This window comes from Piliocolobus tephrosceles, chromosome 20 (assembly GCF_002776525.5).
Source record: "Piliocolobus tephrosceles isolate RC106 chromosome 20, ASM277652v3, whole genome shotgun sequence".
Lineage (NCBI taxonomy): Eukaryota > Metazoa > Chordata > Mammalia > Primates > Cercopithecidae > Piliocolobus > Piliocolobus tephrosceles.
In genome coordinates this window covers 17359603-17372927 of record NC_045453.1, presented here as the reverse complement: position 1 = coordinate 17372927, position 13325 = coordinate 17359603, and the positions used below count along the sequence as shown (strand labels likewise).

At 45.8% G+C, this 13325-nt stretch overlaps 1 protein-coding gene and 1 long non-coding RNA gene across 7 annotated transcripts in view; one reads left to right on the top strand and one right to left on the bottom strand.

Moving 5' to 3' along the window:
• The window catches only part of PKIG (cAMP-dependent protein kinase inhibitor gamma), a 103705-nt gene that overhangs the window by 81964 nt on the left and 8416 nt on the right, over nucleotides 1–13325 (bottom strand). For 4 of the 6 annotated variants that reach the window (XM_031934708.1, XM_023227855.2, XM_023227852.2 and 1 more), the window contains exon 2: nucleotides 10917–11176. The gene's annotated coding sequence lies outside the window, so the exon portion shown is untranslated. The other 2 variants (XM_023227853.1, XM_023227857.1) reach the window with 1 other exon arrangement.
• The window catches only part of LOC116418558, a 5677-nt gene continuing 3181 nt past the window's right edge, over nucleotides 10830–13325 (top strand). Inside the window, exon 1 of the long non-coding RNA XR_004228647.1 lies at nucleotides 10830–11170. This is a non-coding gene — a long non-coding RNA (uncharacterized LOC116418558). The remainder of the gene's footprint in view (nucleotides 11171–13325) is intronic.

Below are 13325 nucleotides of genomic sequence, written 5' to 3'. Positions count from 1 at the left end.
TAAATAAATAAATAAATAAATAAATAAATAAATAAATAAATAAATAAGTAAATACTGGAAAAATTATATGACTTGACCAGGACGCCATATATTTTACATCATGACTCAGGGATACATAAATGGAGCTGAAACAGAAGTTTTACAAAACTTACTGTTACTCTATATGATGTATCTGAGATGAACTGTGACTTTTTTTCTATTTTTCCATTAAAAAAAATGCTAGGCCGGGCACAGTGGCTCACACCTGTAATCCCAGCACTTTGGGAAGCCGAGGTGGGAGGATCACTTGAGGTCAGGAATGTGAAACCAGCCTGGCCAACATGATGAAACCCCATCTCTACTAAAAATACAAAACTTAGCTGAGTGCGGTGGTGTGTGCCTGTAGTCCCAGCTATTCGGGAGGCTAAGGCAGGAGAATTGTTTGAACCCAGGAGGCAGAGGATGCAGTGAGCCAAGATCGTACCACTGCACTCCAGCCTGGGTGACAAAGCGAGACTCTGTTTAAAAAAAAAAAAAATGCTGGAACCTTTACCCCAAATATTCCTCAACCTACATTAGCAGGCTACAATGTAGGTTGAGGAATAGCAGTTTGAAAAACACTAATACAGGCAGCCTGTCCACTGTGTGGTTTTGCAAATATGTAAGGCCAACCCAAGAAAGCAATGTTATGAGCAGTTAGTGTTGGACAAAGCATATAGATTCTGGCTCTTTTTTATTATTATATTAAGCTGAGCTACTAAATGAGGAATTTTTTTTCCACCTACCAGAGTGGAGCATAGATGACAGTGTGTAAAGGCTTCCTTTAATTACGAGATAGTGGGATTAAACAGAGCATGTGACTTGGCATCAGAAAATGTGAATTCATTTTGCAACCCCAATATAATAAAATAATGGATCTAGACAATGATCATTAGTAGTTGCTAAAGCCATTCTGTGAAAGACTGATGGGAGACTTATAATAGATTGATCATACTATCAACATCTGAACCCAATGATCAATCTTAATATCACGCAAAGAGAGCTAACTAGACCTTACTGCCTCCTGACGTGATACAACAGGATGTGCAGAGCATCACCTATAGGGTACAATGGACAAAAAACCCATAAAAGCAATAAACATATTAAAAGGATGCTGGCCAGGTGCAGTGGCTCACGCCTGTATTCTCTACACTTTAGGAGGCCAAGGCAGGTGGATCACTGGAGATCAGGAGTTCAAGACCAGCCTGGCCAACATGGTGAAATCTCACCTCTACTAAAAATACAAAAATTAGCTGGGCGTGGTGGCATGCACCTGTAGTCCCAGCTACTCAGGAGGCTGAGGCAGGAGAATTGCTTTAACCCTGGAGGTGGACGTTGCAGTGAGCCAAGATTGCACCACTGCATTCCAGCAGTCTGGGCAACAGAATAAGACTCCATCTAAGAAAAATAAATAAATAAATAGATGCAATCAGCCAAATGCAGAATATGAGAAGTTGCACAGGGCAAATGATACGACTTTTTAAAACAAATAAATGGCAAAGGGGAAAAAAAAAAAGAAGAGGAGAAATTGCTATAGATTAATAAGATTTTAAACAAGGGTATCCATTCTTTTGGCTTTCCTGGGCCACAGTGGAAGAAGAAAAAAAATCACACACACAAAAAAATCTCATAATGTTTTAAGAAAGTTTACAAATTTGTGTTGGGCCTCATTCAAAGCTGTCCTAGGCCGCATGTGGCCCATAGGCTGCAGATTGGACAAGCTTGATTTAAGAGATGATCAATCAAGTCTAATATGGGCACCTTGTTTGGATCCCAGTGAACACAGACCAACTGTAAAAAGACATTTATGGGCTGAGTATGATGGCTCACGCCTGTAATCCCAGCACTTTGGGAGACCAAGGCGGATGGATCATGAGGTCAGGAGATCCAGACCATCCCCGCTAAAACGGTGAAACCCCATCTCTACTAAAAATACAAAAAATTAGCCAGGCATGGTGGCGGGTGCCTGTAGTCCCAGCTACTCAGGAGGCTAAGGCAGGTGAATGGTGTGAACCCAGGAGGCGGAGATTGCAGTGAGCCGAGATCGCGCCACTGCACTCCAGCCTGGGCGACAGAGCAAGACTCCGTCTCAAAAAAAAAAAAGAAAAAAAAAGACATTTATGAAAGTTGGGCAGGCTGGGCATGATGGCTCATGCCTGCAATCTCAACACTTTGGGAGGCTGAGGCGGGCAGATCACCTGAGGTCAGGAGTTCGAGATCAGCCTAGCCAACATGGTGAAACCCCATCTCTACTTAAAATACAAAAATTAGCGGGGTATGGTGGTACATGCCTGTAATCCCAGCTACTCAGAAGGCTGAAGCAGGATATCTGCTTGAACCCAGGAGGCAGAGGTTGCAGTGAGTAGAGATCACGTCACTGCACTCCAGTCTGAGTGAAACAGTGAGGCTCCGTGTTAAAAAAAAAACTGGGTACACTGACGTACGACTGTATTTCCAGATACTGATGAAGCTGAGGTAGGAGGATCCCTTGAACCTAGGCATTCAAGTACAGCATGGGCAACATGGCGAGACTACATCTTGAAAAAAACATTTTTTTAGAAAGCCAGTTATAAAATTGTTGAGGAAACTGAATACCAAATGGATATTATGTAATACTTAGGAATGACAACTGCTTGTTTCCTTAGATGTAATAATGATATTGTGACTACAAGGGGGAAAGGAGGAGGAAAAAATCCTTTTCTCTTAGATGTGTGTATTGAAGTACAGTATTCATGGATGAAATACGATGCCTAGGATTTGCTTTATGATAATTTAAGGCAGGGTGGAAGTGGGCAATATAGATGAAATAAAAGTGACCATATGTTGGTAACTGTTAAAGCTGAGTATATTAGGTGTCTTTTATTATCTTTTCTACTTTTGTATGTTTAAAATTTTCCATAATAAAAGGCTAAAATATAAGAAGAAAATAAAACCTAGATTCAAACTCCAGGACTTATTAGATATAGTATCTGAGAGGGATCTGTCACACCCTCTGATCTTCAATTTTCTCATTTGAAAAGGAGAATGATGATCCCCACCCCACAGAATTGTTGGGAGGACTAAAATGAGATCATGGATTTGCATCTTTTGGAAATCCGGCTCTTCTAAACTGCAGAGCTATTTACAAATGTTAGCACAACAGTCAGCTCCCTCTGTCTGTAATGCTCTGGAAGTAGAGAGAGACTACAGGTTTGTGGGAGTGAAGCTAAGTGATGGGCTGAATCCATCTGGACCCTACAAATTTTCATTTTGTAAGAGTTCCTTAATATGACACTGTGTACATTATATTATCTTTTTCTCTCAAAAGGAGGCTGTCAGAATTTTCAATAAAATGTGAAAAATTTTAAGTTTTAAAATTTTAACAGAATTGTGACATGCTCTACCTTGAATTATTTTTGTTTCTTATTTTCCCAATTATTCATATTTCTCCTACTAAACTTAGAAAGTATATTTACAGGATGGCTGGGTGCAGTGACTCACGCCTATTATCCCAGCACTTTGGGAGGCCAAGATGGGTGGATCATCTGAGTTCAGAAGTTTGAGACCAGCCTGGCCAATATGGTGAAACCCCGTCTCTACTAAAAACGCAAAAAAAAAAAAAAAAAAAAAAAAACAGCTGGTGTGGTGGCATGTGCCTGTAATCCCAGCTACTCGAGAGGCTGAGGCAGGAGAATCACTTCAACCTCAAAGGCGGAGGGTGCAGCGAGCCAAAATTGCACCAATGCACTCCAGCCTGAGGGACAGAGTGAGACTCTGTCTCAAAACAAAAACAAAACAAAAAAAAAAGTGTATTTACAGGAGACTGTGTTATTGACATAAAACTCAACACAGGCAGGGCATGGTGGCTCACACCTGTAATCCCAGCACTTTGGGAGGCCGAGGCGGGCAGATCAGTTGAGGTCAGGAGTCAAGACCACTCTGGCCAACATGGTGAAACCCCATCTCTACAAAAATACAAAACTGCTGGGACCGGTGGCTCACAACTATAATCCCAGCAATTTGGGAGGCTGAGGCGAGAGGATTACCTGAGGTTCGGAGTTCAAGACCAGCCTGACCAACATGGAGAACCCTGTCTCTACTAAAAATACAAAATTAGCTGGGGTGGTGGCACATGCCTGTAATCCCAGCTACTCAGGAGGCTGAGGCAGGAGAATGGCTTGAACCCAGGAGGGGGAGGTTGCGGTGAGCCGAGATCGCACCATTGCACTCCAGCCTGGGCAATAAGAGTGAAACTCCATCTCAAAATAATAATAATAATACAAAAATTAGCCAGGCATAATGGTGGGTGCTTGTAATCCCAGCTACTCGGGAGGCTGAGGAAGGAGAATTGCTTGAACCTGGGAGGCAGAGGTTGCAGTGAACCAAGATCACGCCATTACACTACAGCCTGGGCAACAGAGCAAGACTCCGTCTCAAGAAACAAAACAAAACAAAGCATTATTTAAAATATTCCAGGTGCTTTTAGAATAATAGATATGTGTACTTCAGTACTAAAGGTTCATCTCAAATAGAAGGAAATTAACAGAAGTTCAAGTATAGGCAACACAAAGGGATACCTGGCACTATCTGGCTTCAGCTTAAAGAATGGTTGGAAAGAGCCAGTGTAATCTCTCTAGGTGCAAATCAGATCAAGTCATTTCACTTCCTTTCTTTTTTTTTTTTTTTTTTTTTTTTTTGAGACGGAGTCTTGCTCTGCCGCCCAGGCTGGAGTGCAGTGGCCGGATCTCAGCTCACTGCAAGCTCCGCCTCCCGGGTTCACGCCATTCTCCTGTCTCAGCCTCCCGAGTAGCTGGGACTACAGGCGCCCGCCTCGTCGCCCGGCTAGTTTTTTGTATTTTCTATTAGAGACGGGGTTTCACCGTATTAGCCAGGGTGGTCTCGATCTCCTGACCTCGTGATCCGCCTGTCTCGGCCTCCCAAAGTGCTGGGATTACAGGCTTGAGCCACCACGCCCGGCCTTCACTTCCTTTCAATGGTTTCTCCCCACCTTCTAGAAGAAGTCCAAACTGCTAAACAAAGGCTCAGGTGGCTCTCCAGCCTTATTTCCTCCCTCCTCCCCTAGTCAAAGCCCCAACAGGACTGATGCCCCTTCCCACCAGAGGCCAGGAAAGCTTCATCTTCCACTCCTCTCTCCCTTACCTCTTAGTGGTCAAGTCCTGTTGATTCTCCTTCTGAAATGCCTCTCAAATCTGCCCTCTCCTTTCCCTTCCTGCTGCCACTGCCCTTTTTCACCCTTATTTCCCCAGCCCCCTAAAGAAGATATTTCCTGATTTTTTTTTCTGATTATGAAGGCAATTCATACTCATAAAAAAGGAAAATTGGCCGGGCGCAGTGGCTCAAGCCTGTAATCCCAGCACTTTGGGAGGCCGAGACGGGCGGATCACAAGGTCAGGAGATCGAGACCATCCTGGCTAACACGGTGAAACCCCGTCTCTACTAAAAAAATACAAAAAACTAGCCGGGTGAGGTGGCAGGTGCCTGTAGTCCCAGCTATTCAGGAGGCTGAGGCAGGAGAATGGCGTAAACCCGGGAGGTGGAGCTTGCAGTGAGCTGGGATCCGGCCACTGCACTCCAGCCTGGGTGACAGAGCGAGACTCCATCTCAAAAAAAAAAAAAAAAAGGAAAATTAAGGCAATGAAGAACAGAATAAAAGTTTCCCCATGATGTCATAAACAGCTTACCTTTTAGTACACTTATGTTTCACTGCAGTATTATTCACAATAGCCAAAAGATGGAAGCAACTCAAAGTCACCATCAATGAATGGATAAACAAAGAGTGGTATAAACATGCAATGGAATATTATTCAGCCTTACAAAAAGAATGAAATTCTGACACATGCTACACAACAAGGATGAACCTTGAGGACACCATGCAAGATTCCACTAACACAATATATCTAGAGTAACCAAATGCATAGAAAACAAAAGTAGAATGGGTGCTTCTAAGGGCTGGTGGGGAGGGGGAAATGGGGAACTAAACCTATTAAAGGTATAGTTTGGCTTTTGCACTTTTACAAGATGAAAAAGTTGTGCTGATTGGTTGCACGGCATGAATACACTTAATACTACAAAACTTTACACCTAAAAATAGTTAAGATGGTAAATTTTATCACAATTAAAGATTTAACATTTTTAAAAAGAACTAGTATTTCCAGACATTTTTATTATAAACATTTAAAAAAAACAGGAACATACTGTACTGTAATCTGCTTTTTACACCTAACCATATCATGTAAACATCTTTCTAATATATATAGCTCCCATCCAATTGTCTTTTTTTTTTTTTTTTTTTTTTTTTTTGAGATGGAGTTTTGCTCTTGTCACCCAGGCTGGAGTGCAATGTGCAATCTCAGTTCACTGCAGCCTCTGCCTCCCAGGTTGAAGGGAGTTTCCTGCCTCAGTTTCCTGAGTAGCTGGGACTACAGGCGTGTATCACTACACCTAGCTAATTTTTGTATTTTTAGCAGATGGGGTTTCCCCTGTTGACCAGGGTAGTCTCGAACTCAACTCAGATGATCCGCCCGCCTTGGCCTCCCAAAGTCCTGGGATTACAGATGTGAGCCACCATGCCGGGCCAATTTTTCAATTTTATAAAAACAATGATAGTCAATATCTCATGATGTCTTATGACAGACACCTGTTTTTTTGAACCTACCCTTCTCCAGTATCAATACTCTGATGTTCCCATGAGAAAACTACTTTACCTTACTCATCCTGTCCTCCCATCCCCATGCCCAGCCAACTCTTACTCTGTGTGGCTAAGCCAGGTACATGTATTTTTAAGTTTATTTCTAAGTATTTATTTTTCATGTTGGTATTGTCAGTTATCCTACAATTACCTTTTCTATTTTTGGTTGCATAAAGCTATTGCTTTTTGTCTGTCTTATAACTGCTGTTCACTTAGCCTTATTATATCTAAGTATTTTTAGCTTAATTCTTTTGAATTTTTTCAGCAGACAATCATATCACAGGTAGAGATTTACATCATCCAGGTAGTGGTTAAGAGTAAAAGCTCTGGGTCTTCACGTAAACCTAGATTCAAATACTGTGTGACCCTGAGTGAGCATTCTACCTCAGTTTCTTTATCCATAAACTTGCAATTATTAGAGGGCCTATCTCACAGGGTTGTTGTAAACATCACATTATTCATTAAGAACAGTGCATAGGCCGGGCGTGGTGGCTCAAGCCTGTAATCCCAGCACTTTGGGAGGCCGAGACGGGCGCATCACGAGGTCAGGAGATCGAGACCATCCTGGCTAACACGGTGAAACCCCGTCTCTACTAAAAAATACAAAAATCTAGCCGGGCGAGGTGGCGGGCGCCTGTAGTCCCAGCTACTTGGGAGGCTGAGGCAGGAGAATGGCGGGAACCCGGGAGGCAGAGCTTGCAGTGAGCTGAGATCCGGCCACTGCACTCCAGTGTGGGCGACAGAGCGAGACTCCGTCTCAAAAAAAAAAAAAAAAAACAGCACATAAGGCCGGGCGCAGTGGCTCATGGCTGTAATCCTAGCACCTTGGGAGGCCGACACGGGTGGATCACTTGAGGTCTGGAGTTCAAGACCAGCCTGGCCAACATGGCAAAATCCCATCTCTACTAAAAATACAAAACTTAGCTGAGTGTGGTGGCTCGCACCTGTATTCCCAGCTCTTAGGGGGGCTAAGGCAGGAGGATCGCTTGAGCACAGGAGGCAGAGGCTTCAATGAGCCAAGACTGTACCACTACACTCCAGCATGGGCGACAGAGTGACACCACTCCAGCATGGGCGACAGAGTGACACCCTGTCTCAAAAAAAAAAAGAAAAAAAAAAGTGCATGAAAAGTACTTAACACAATACTAGTTCAATAAATGCCTGCTATCTGCCGATAATGAAAATTGTGACTTGCCTTCCACACTTATACCTTTATTTTTGTTGCATTACACTGGTGCACTCCTTTCAGGAATAACCTGGCTTCCCACGTCTCTAAAAAGTAACAAGCATCAGACTTCTATTGAAGGATTTGTACTGTGGAGCTCCTCCACTCCCACCTTCTCAGGAAAGTTATACTATCAATTCTCTCCTTCATATCCTGTATCTTCTCACCCTTTCCCTCTCTACTGGCTCTTTGCCAACAGCATTTAATCTCTCTCATGCTCAAAAAAACTTCACCTATTCCCCAATCGCTCCCCAGCCTTCCCTCTACCTCCCTTCGCAGCCAAACTTCTCTGAGCTGCCTACACTTTGTCTTTCTCACATCCCACTCTTAACTCATCCCACTGATATATTATATTGAACCTTTGAAAGCTGCTGATATTATAGATTCCGCCCCAACCATTTCACCAAATCTGCTCAATGAGGTCCCAACTGACCTCCATATTTATTTGCCCAAAAAGACACATTTTAATTTTTAGCTTGTATTACTCAGACATCTCAGCAACATCTACAAAGGCCAACCTCTTCCTTTGGACTTCATTACTATACTTTGCTGGTTTCTCTCCTGTTCCTGTTTCTCTAGCCATTTCTTTTACCGTAGCCTAAGTGCATGGCTCTTTCTTCCAAGAGAATGCAATGCAGTCGCCCTGAATAATCTCAGCCTTTTTTTTTTAACCTCTCTGGATGGGTCTCTTTCAATATTGATCTTTAACTTCCAGTTGTAGTGGACTGCTTTTGGCTCCATGAATGTACTTTTGAAAATGTTTGGGGCCGGGCGCGGTGGCTCAAGCCTGTAATTCCAGCACTTTGGGAGGCTGAGACGGGCGGATCACGAGGTCAGGAGATTGAGACCATCCTGGCTAACACGGTGAAACCCCGTCTCTACTAAAAATACAGAAAAACTAGCCGGGCGAGGTGGCGGGCGCCTGTAGTCCCAGCTACTCCAGAGGCTGAGGCAGGAGAATGGCGTAAACCCAGGAGGCAGAGTTTGCAGTGAGCTGAGATCCGGCCACTGCACTCTAGCCTGGGTGACAGAGCAAGACTCCGTCTCAAAAAAAAAAAAAAGAAAGAAAATGTATGGAATATCCCCACGATAGCTAACTCAGACTACACCCTCTAGACATTTTATCAAAACCCTACCTGAATCTCCAAACTATGCTAGATTGACCTTAACATGCGCCCCCTTTCATAATTCTCAACACAATTATAATCACTTGTTTGATGCATTTTTCTTCACCAATCTGTGATCTCCTTGAGGGCAGGGACCTGCTTCCTTACTACCTACACCGTGCCTTGCACACAGAAGATGCTCATTAAATATTTTTTGAATTAGCCAGGCACAGTGGTGTGCACCTGCAGTCCCAGCTACGTGGGAAGCTGAGACAGGAGGATCATTTGAGCCCAGGAACCTGAGACCAGCCTGGGCAACACAGTGAGACCTCATCTCAAAAATAAATACATACACACACACACTGTCACACACACACACACATATATATGAATCACCACAAATGAATGCCTGCAAAGTGAAAAACAGATGGGAGGAATGATAAGACCAAGAGAGCCAGGCGCAGTGGCTCATGCCTGTAATCCCAGCACTTTGGGAGGCTGAGGTGGGTGGATCTTGAGGTCAGGAGATCCAGACCATCCTGACTAACACGGTGAAACCCCGTCTCTACTAAAAATACAAAAAATGAGCCGGGCATGGTGGCAGGCGCCTGTAGTCCCAGTTACTCGGGAGGCTGAGGCAGGAGAATGGCGTGAACACGGGAGGTGGAGCTTGCAGTGAGCAGAGATCGCGCCACTGCACTACAGCCTGGGCGACAGAGCAAGACTCTGTCTCAAAAAAAAAAAAAAAAAAAAAAAAGACCAAGAGAGAAACACAAAAAACTGATCTTTCTGAAACCATACCTCTGATCAAAAACACACACCTCTGGCTTAAAACCCTTTGATGGCTTCCCACTGCCCCCACGATAAAGCCCAAACTCCTCCACACTTGCGAAGAGTCTTCCAGGAGGAGCATCTGCTTGTCTCTCAAACACCATCTAGCCAGACCCCCTCCAACTCTCATAATCTGCTCTCCAGCTAGCCTGAAATCCTTGCAGATTCCCAAGAAGTCTGCACTCTCTCCCCAAGGCTTTGCACACACTGCTTTCTCTACCTACAGCAAGGTACACTCCACCAGCCTCATCTTCTGGTCAACCTAAAGACTGCCTTCTTGTCTCATTTCGGAAGTCACCTTCTTTTGGCATCTCTCCCTGATCATCCACACTAACCTCACCTCCAGAAATCCAGGTTAAACTGTTTTCTCTGTGCATTCACAGTCCCTCTGCATGTCCAAAATCATAACCGGAATCACTGTGAAATCTTGTTTACGGGTCTGTCTCCTCCGGAAAACTGTGGAGTTCTCTCAGGACACGATGTCTCTCGTTCACTTTTTTACCCTGGCTATCAGCCCGGGCCCTGACTCACAATAAATGCTCAATGATGGTCTTCGTTGTAGTAGAATAATAAAAGCTCCCAAACATTGAGGACTTACCTCCACGAATTTCAAATATAAATTTACCTTGTAATAACGTCATCAGACAGGTGCCACCATGATTCCCATTTTGCAGACGATAAAACTGACGCACAAAGAAGTCAATCCTCTCTGGCCCCAGAACAGTCGCACACACAAATAAATTTTCTGTACAGTTTTGAGTTATTTTCCGGCCCCCAAATAAGAAGGGATTTTTTTTTTTAAGAAACTTTCGAATGAGGTTTACCAATGGCTACAAATAAAATAAACAGCCGAAAACGGACTCTCCCTGAACGCGGGGCGGGGTCAAAGGGCGTCGGGGGCTCAGTCTCCGGCGCGGCTGAGGGACAAAGATCGGGCCGCAGCCTCCCTCCCCGAGGTCCCCAGCGGCTCAGCCCCTCGCCCCCAGCGACGAGTCGACGCCAGGCCCGGAGCGTTGGGGCCGCAACCGGCCGCCCAGCTCCTGCTCACCTGCGGTCTCGCCGCCTCGCAGTGCCTGGGCCGCCGGCCCGCAGCGCCTCCCGGGGGTAGTCTAGCGCCAGCAACCGGCCACCCGCAGCGGAGCCCGTTGCCTTGGCGACCTGGGCTGCCGAACTCCCGCGGCACTCGCGCTACGGCGGCTCGGATGGGACCAGGACGATTCGCGTCCCCTTCCGCAGCCGCGGAGGGGGCAGAGGAGGGACGAGGTCGAGGGCTGAGCTGCGAAGGAGGGATCTGGGTTGGAAGTAGGCCTGGGGAAGAGAAGGAAAGGGGGACAGTGAGGCCAGGGGGAGGTCTTGGGCCGTGAGTACTGCTTGTGCCTCAGTTTATCTCTTTGTAACCTCAGATGGGGACCGTGCGAGGAGGAAAGGGGGCCTGAGGTGGTGGCTTGGTAGACTGGGTTTTTGTTTTTGTTTTTGTTTCGAGACAGAATCTCACTCTGTCGTCCAGGCTGGAGTGCAGCGGCACAATCTCCGCTCACTGCAACCTCTGCCCGCTGGGTTCGAGCGATTCTCATGCGTCAGTCTCCCGAGTAGCTGGGATTACGGGCCGGTGCCACCACGCCCGGCTAATTTTTGTATTTTTAGGAGAGACAAGATTTCACCATGTTGGCCAGTCTGGTCTCGAACTCCGACCTCAGCTGATCCATCCGCCTGGGCCTCCCAAAATGCTGGGATTACAGGCGTGAGCCACCACTCCCTGCCAAGACTGGGAATACTTGAAGACAAGAAAACTCATGTGGGAGGGGTGGCAGATTCCTCTCTTTTATAGTCTGAAGGGGTGGTGTGTCAAAGAGTGAATAAATTGGTTTCTTTGATGGATAATTAGATCACCAGATTTAACTTCAATATGAGGAATAATTTATTTTTCCTTGTGTCTAGCAATCACACTTCTTGGAATAACTGCGGAAATGCTGAAACCCGAGCACAAAGGATATTCATTACTTCATTTTTGTAAAAGCAAAAGAGTTGTGACCAGTCTAAATATCAGGGGCTGGGCGCGATGGCTCACACCTGTCATCCTGAAACTGCCTTTGCGAAGAATAATAACTGAGATATCAGACCTAACTGACCCCGTCTTGCTTCTAACCCCTAAACTGTCCTGTTCATTCCTGGGTATAGGCTAAACTAACTTTTTTTTTTTTTTTTTGAGACAGAGTTTCGCTCTTGTTGCCCAAGCTGGAGTGCAATGGCACCAACTTGGCTCACCACAACGTCCACCTCCCGAGTTCAATCGATTCTGCTGCCTCAGCCTCCTGAGTAGCTGGGATTACAAGCATGCACCACCACGCCCGGCTAATTTTTTGTATTTGTAGGAGAGATGGGGTTTCTCCGTGTTGGTCAGGCTGGTCTGGAACTCCCTGCCTCAGGTGACCCGCCCGCCTCGGCCTCCCAGAGTGCTGGGTTTATAGGTGTGAGCCACCGCGCCCAGCCAGGCCAAACTAGCTTTGGGAAAGAATTTAGCGTATCGTTTAAATAATAGCACTTTCCAGAAAGCTAAACTGTTCTTGTAAAACAAATGAAAGGCCACAGGACACCAGCCACCAAGCCAAAATGAGAAGGGCTGGAGTTCTAAATATTACCTGTCATTATTCTTATTCTAGAGGTCATAAGATTTTTCTATTTTAATTTTTTGAGACAGTGTCTTGCTCTGTCGCCCAGGCTGGAATGCAGTGGCACGATCTTGGCTCATTGCAATCTCTGCTTCGCAGGTTCAAGCAATTCTCATGCCTCAGCCTCCCCAGTAGCTGGGATTACAGGGACCCGTCACCACGCTGGCTAATTTTTGTATTTTTAGTAGAGACGGGGTTTTGCCATTTTGGCCAGGCTGGTCTTGAACCCCCGACCTCAAGTGATCCGCCTGCCTCAGCCTCCCAAAGTGCTAGGATCACAGACGTGAGCCACTGTGCCCGGCCCCCAATTACTCTTGAAGTAAAATCACTGCTGTGAACCTAAGATCAGCCTTTTGAGATGTCTTTTCAGGTTTTTGCATTTCTAACAACCAGATGTCCACACTGGACCTGCCAACCAATTCTGTGGCCCCCATCGAGGAACTGACTCAGCAGCAGCAGAAGAGAACAGCTTTGACTCTGCAATTTCTTTTTTTTTTTTTTTTTTTGAGGCGGAGTCTCGCTCATGTCCCGGGCTGGAGTGCAGTGGCCGGAGCTCAGCTCACTGCAAGCTCCGCCTCCCGGATTTACGCCATTCTCCTGCCTCAGCGCCCCCAGTAGCTGGGACTACAGGTGCCCGCCACCTCGCCCGGCTAGTTTTTGTATTTTTAGTAGAGACGAGGTTTCACCGTGTTAGCCAGGATGGTCTCGATCTCCTGACCTCGTGATCCGCCCGTCTCGGCCTCCCAAAGTGCTGGGATTACAGGCTTGAGCCACCGCGCCCGGCCCCT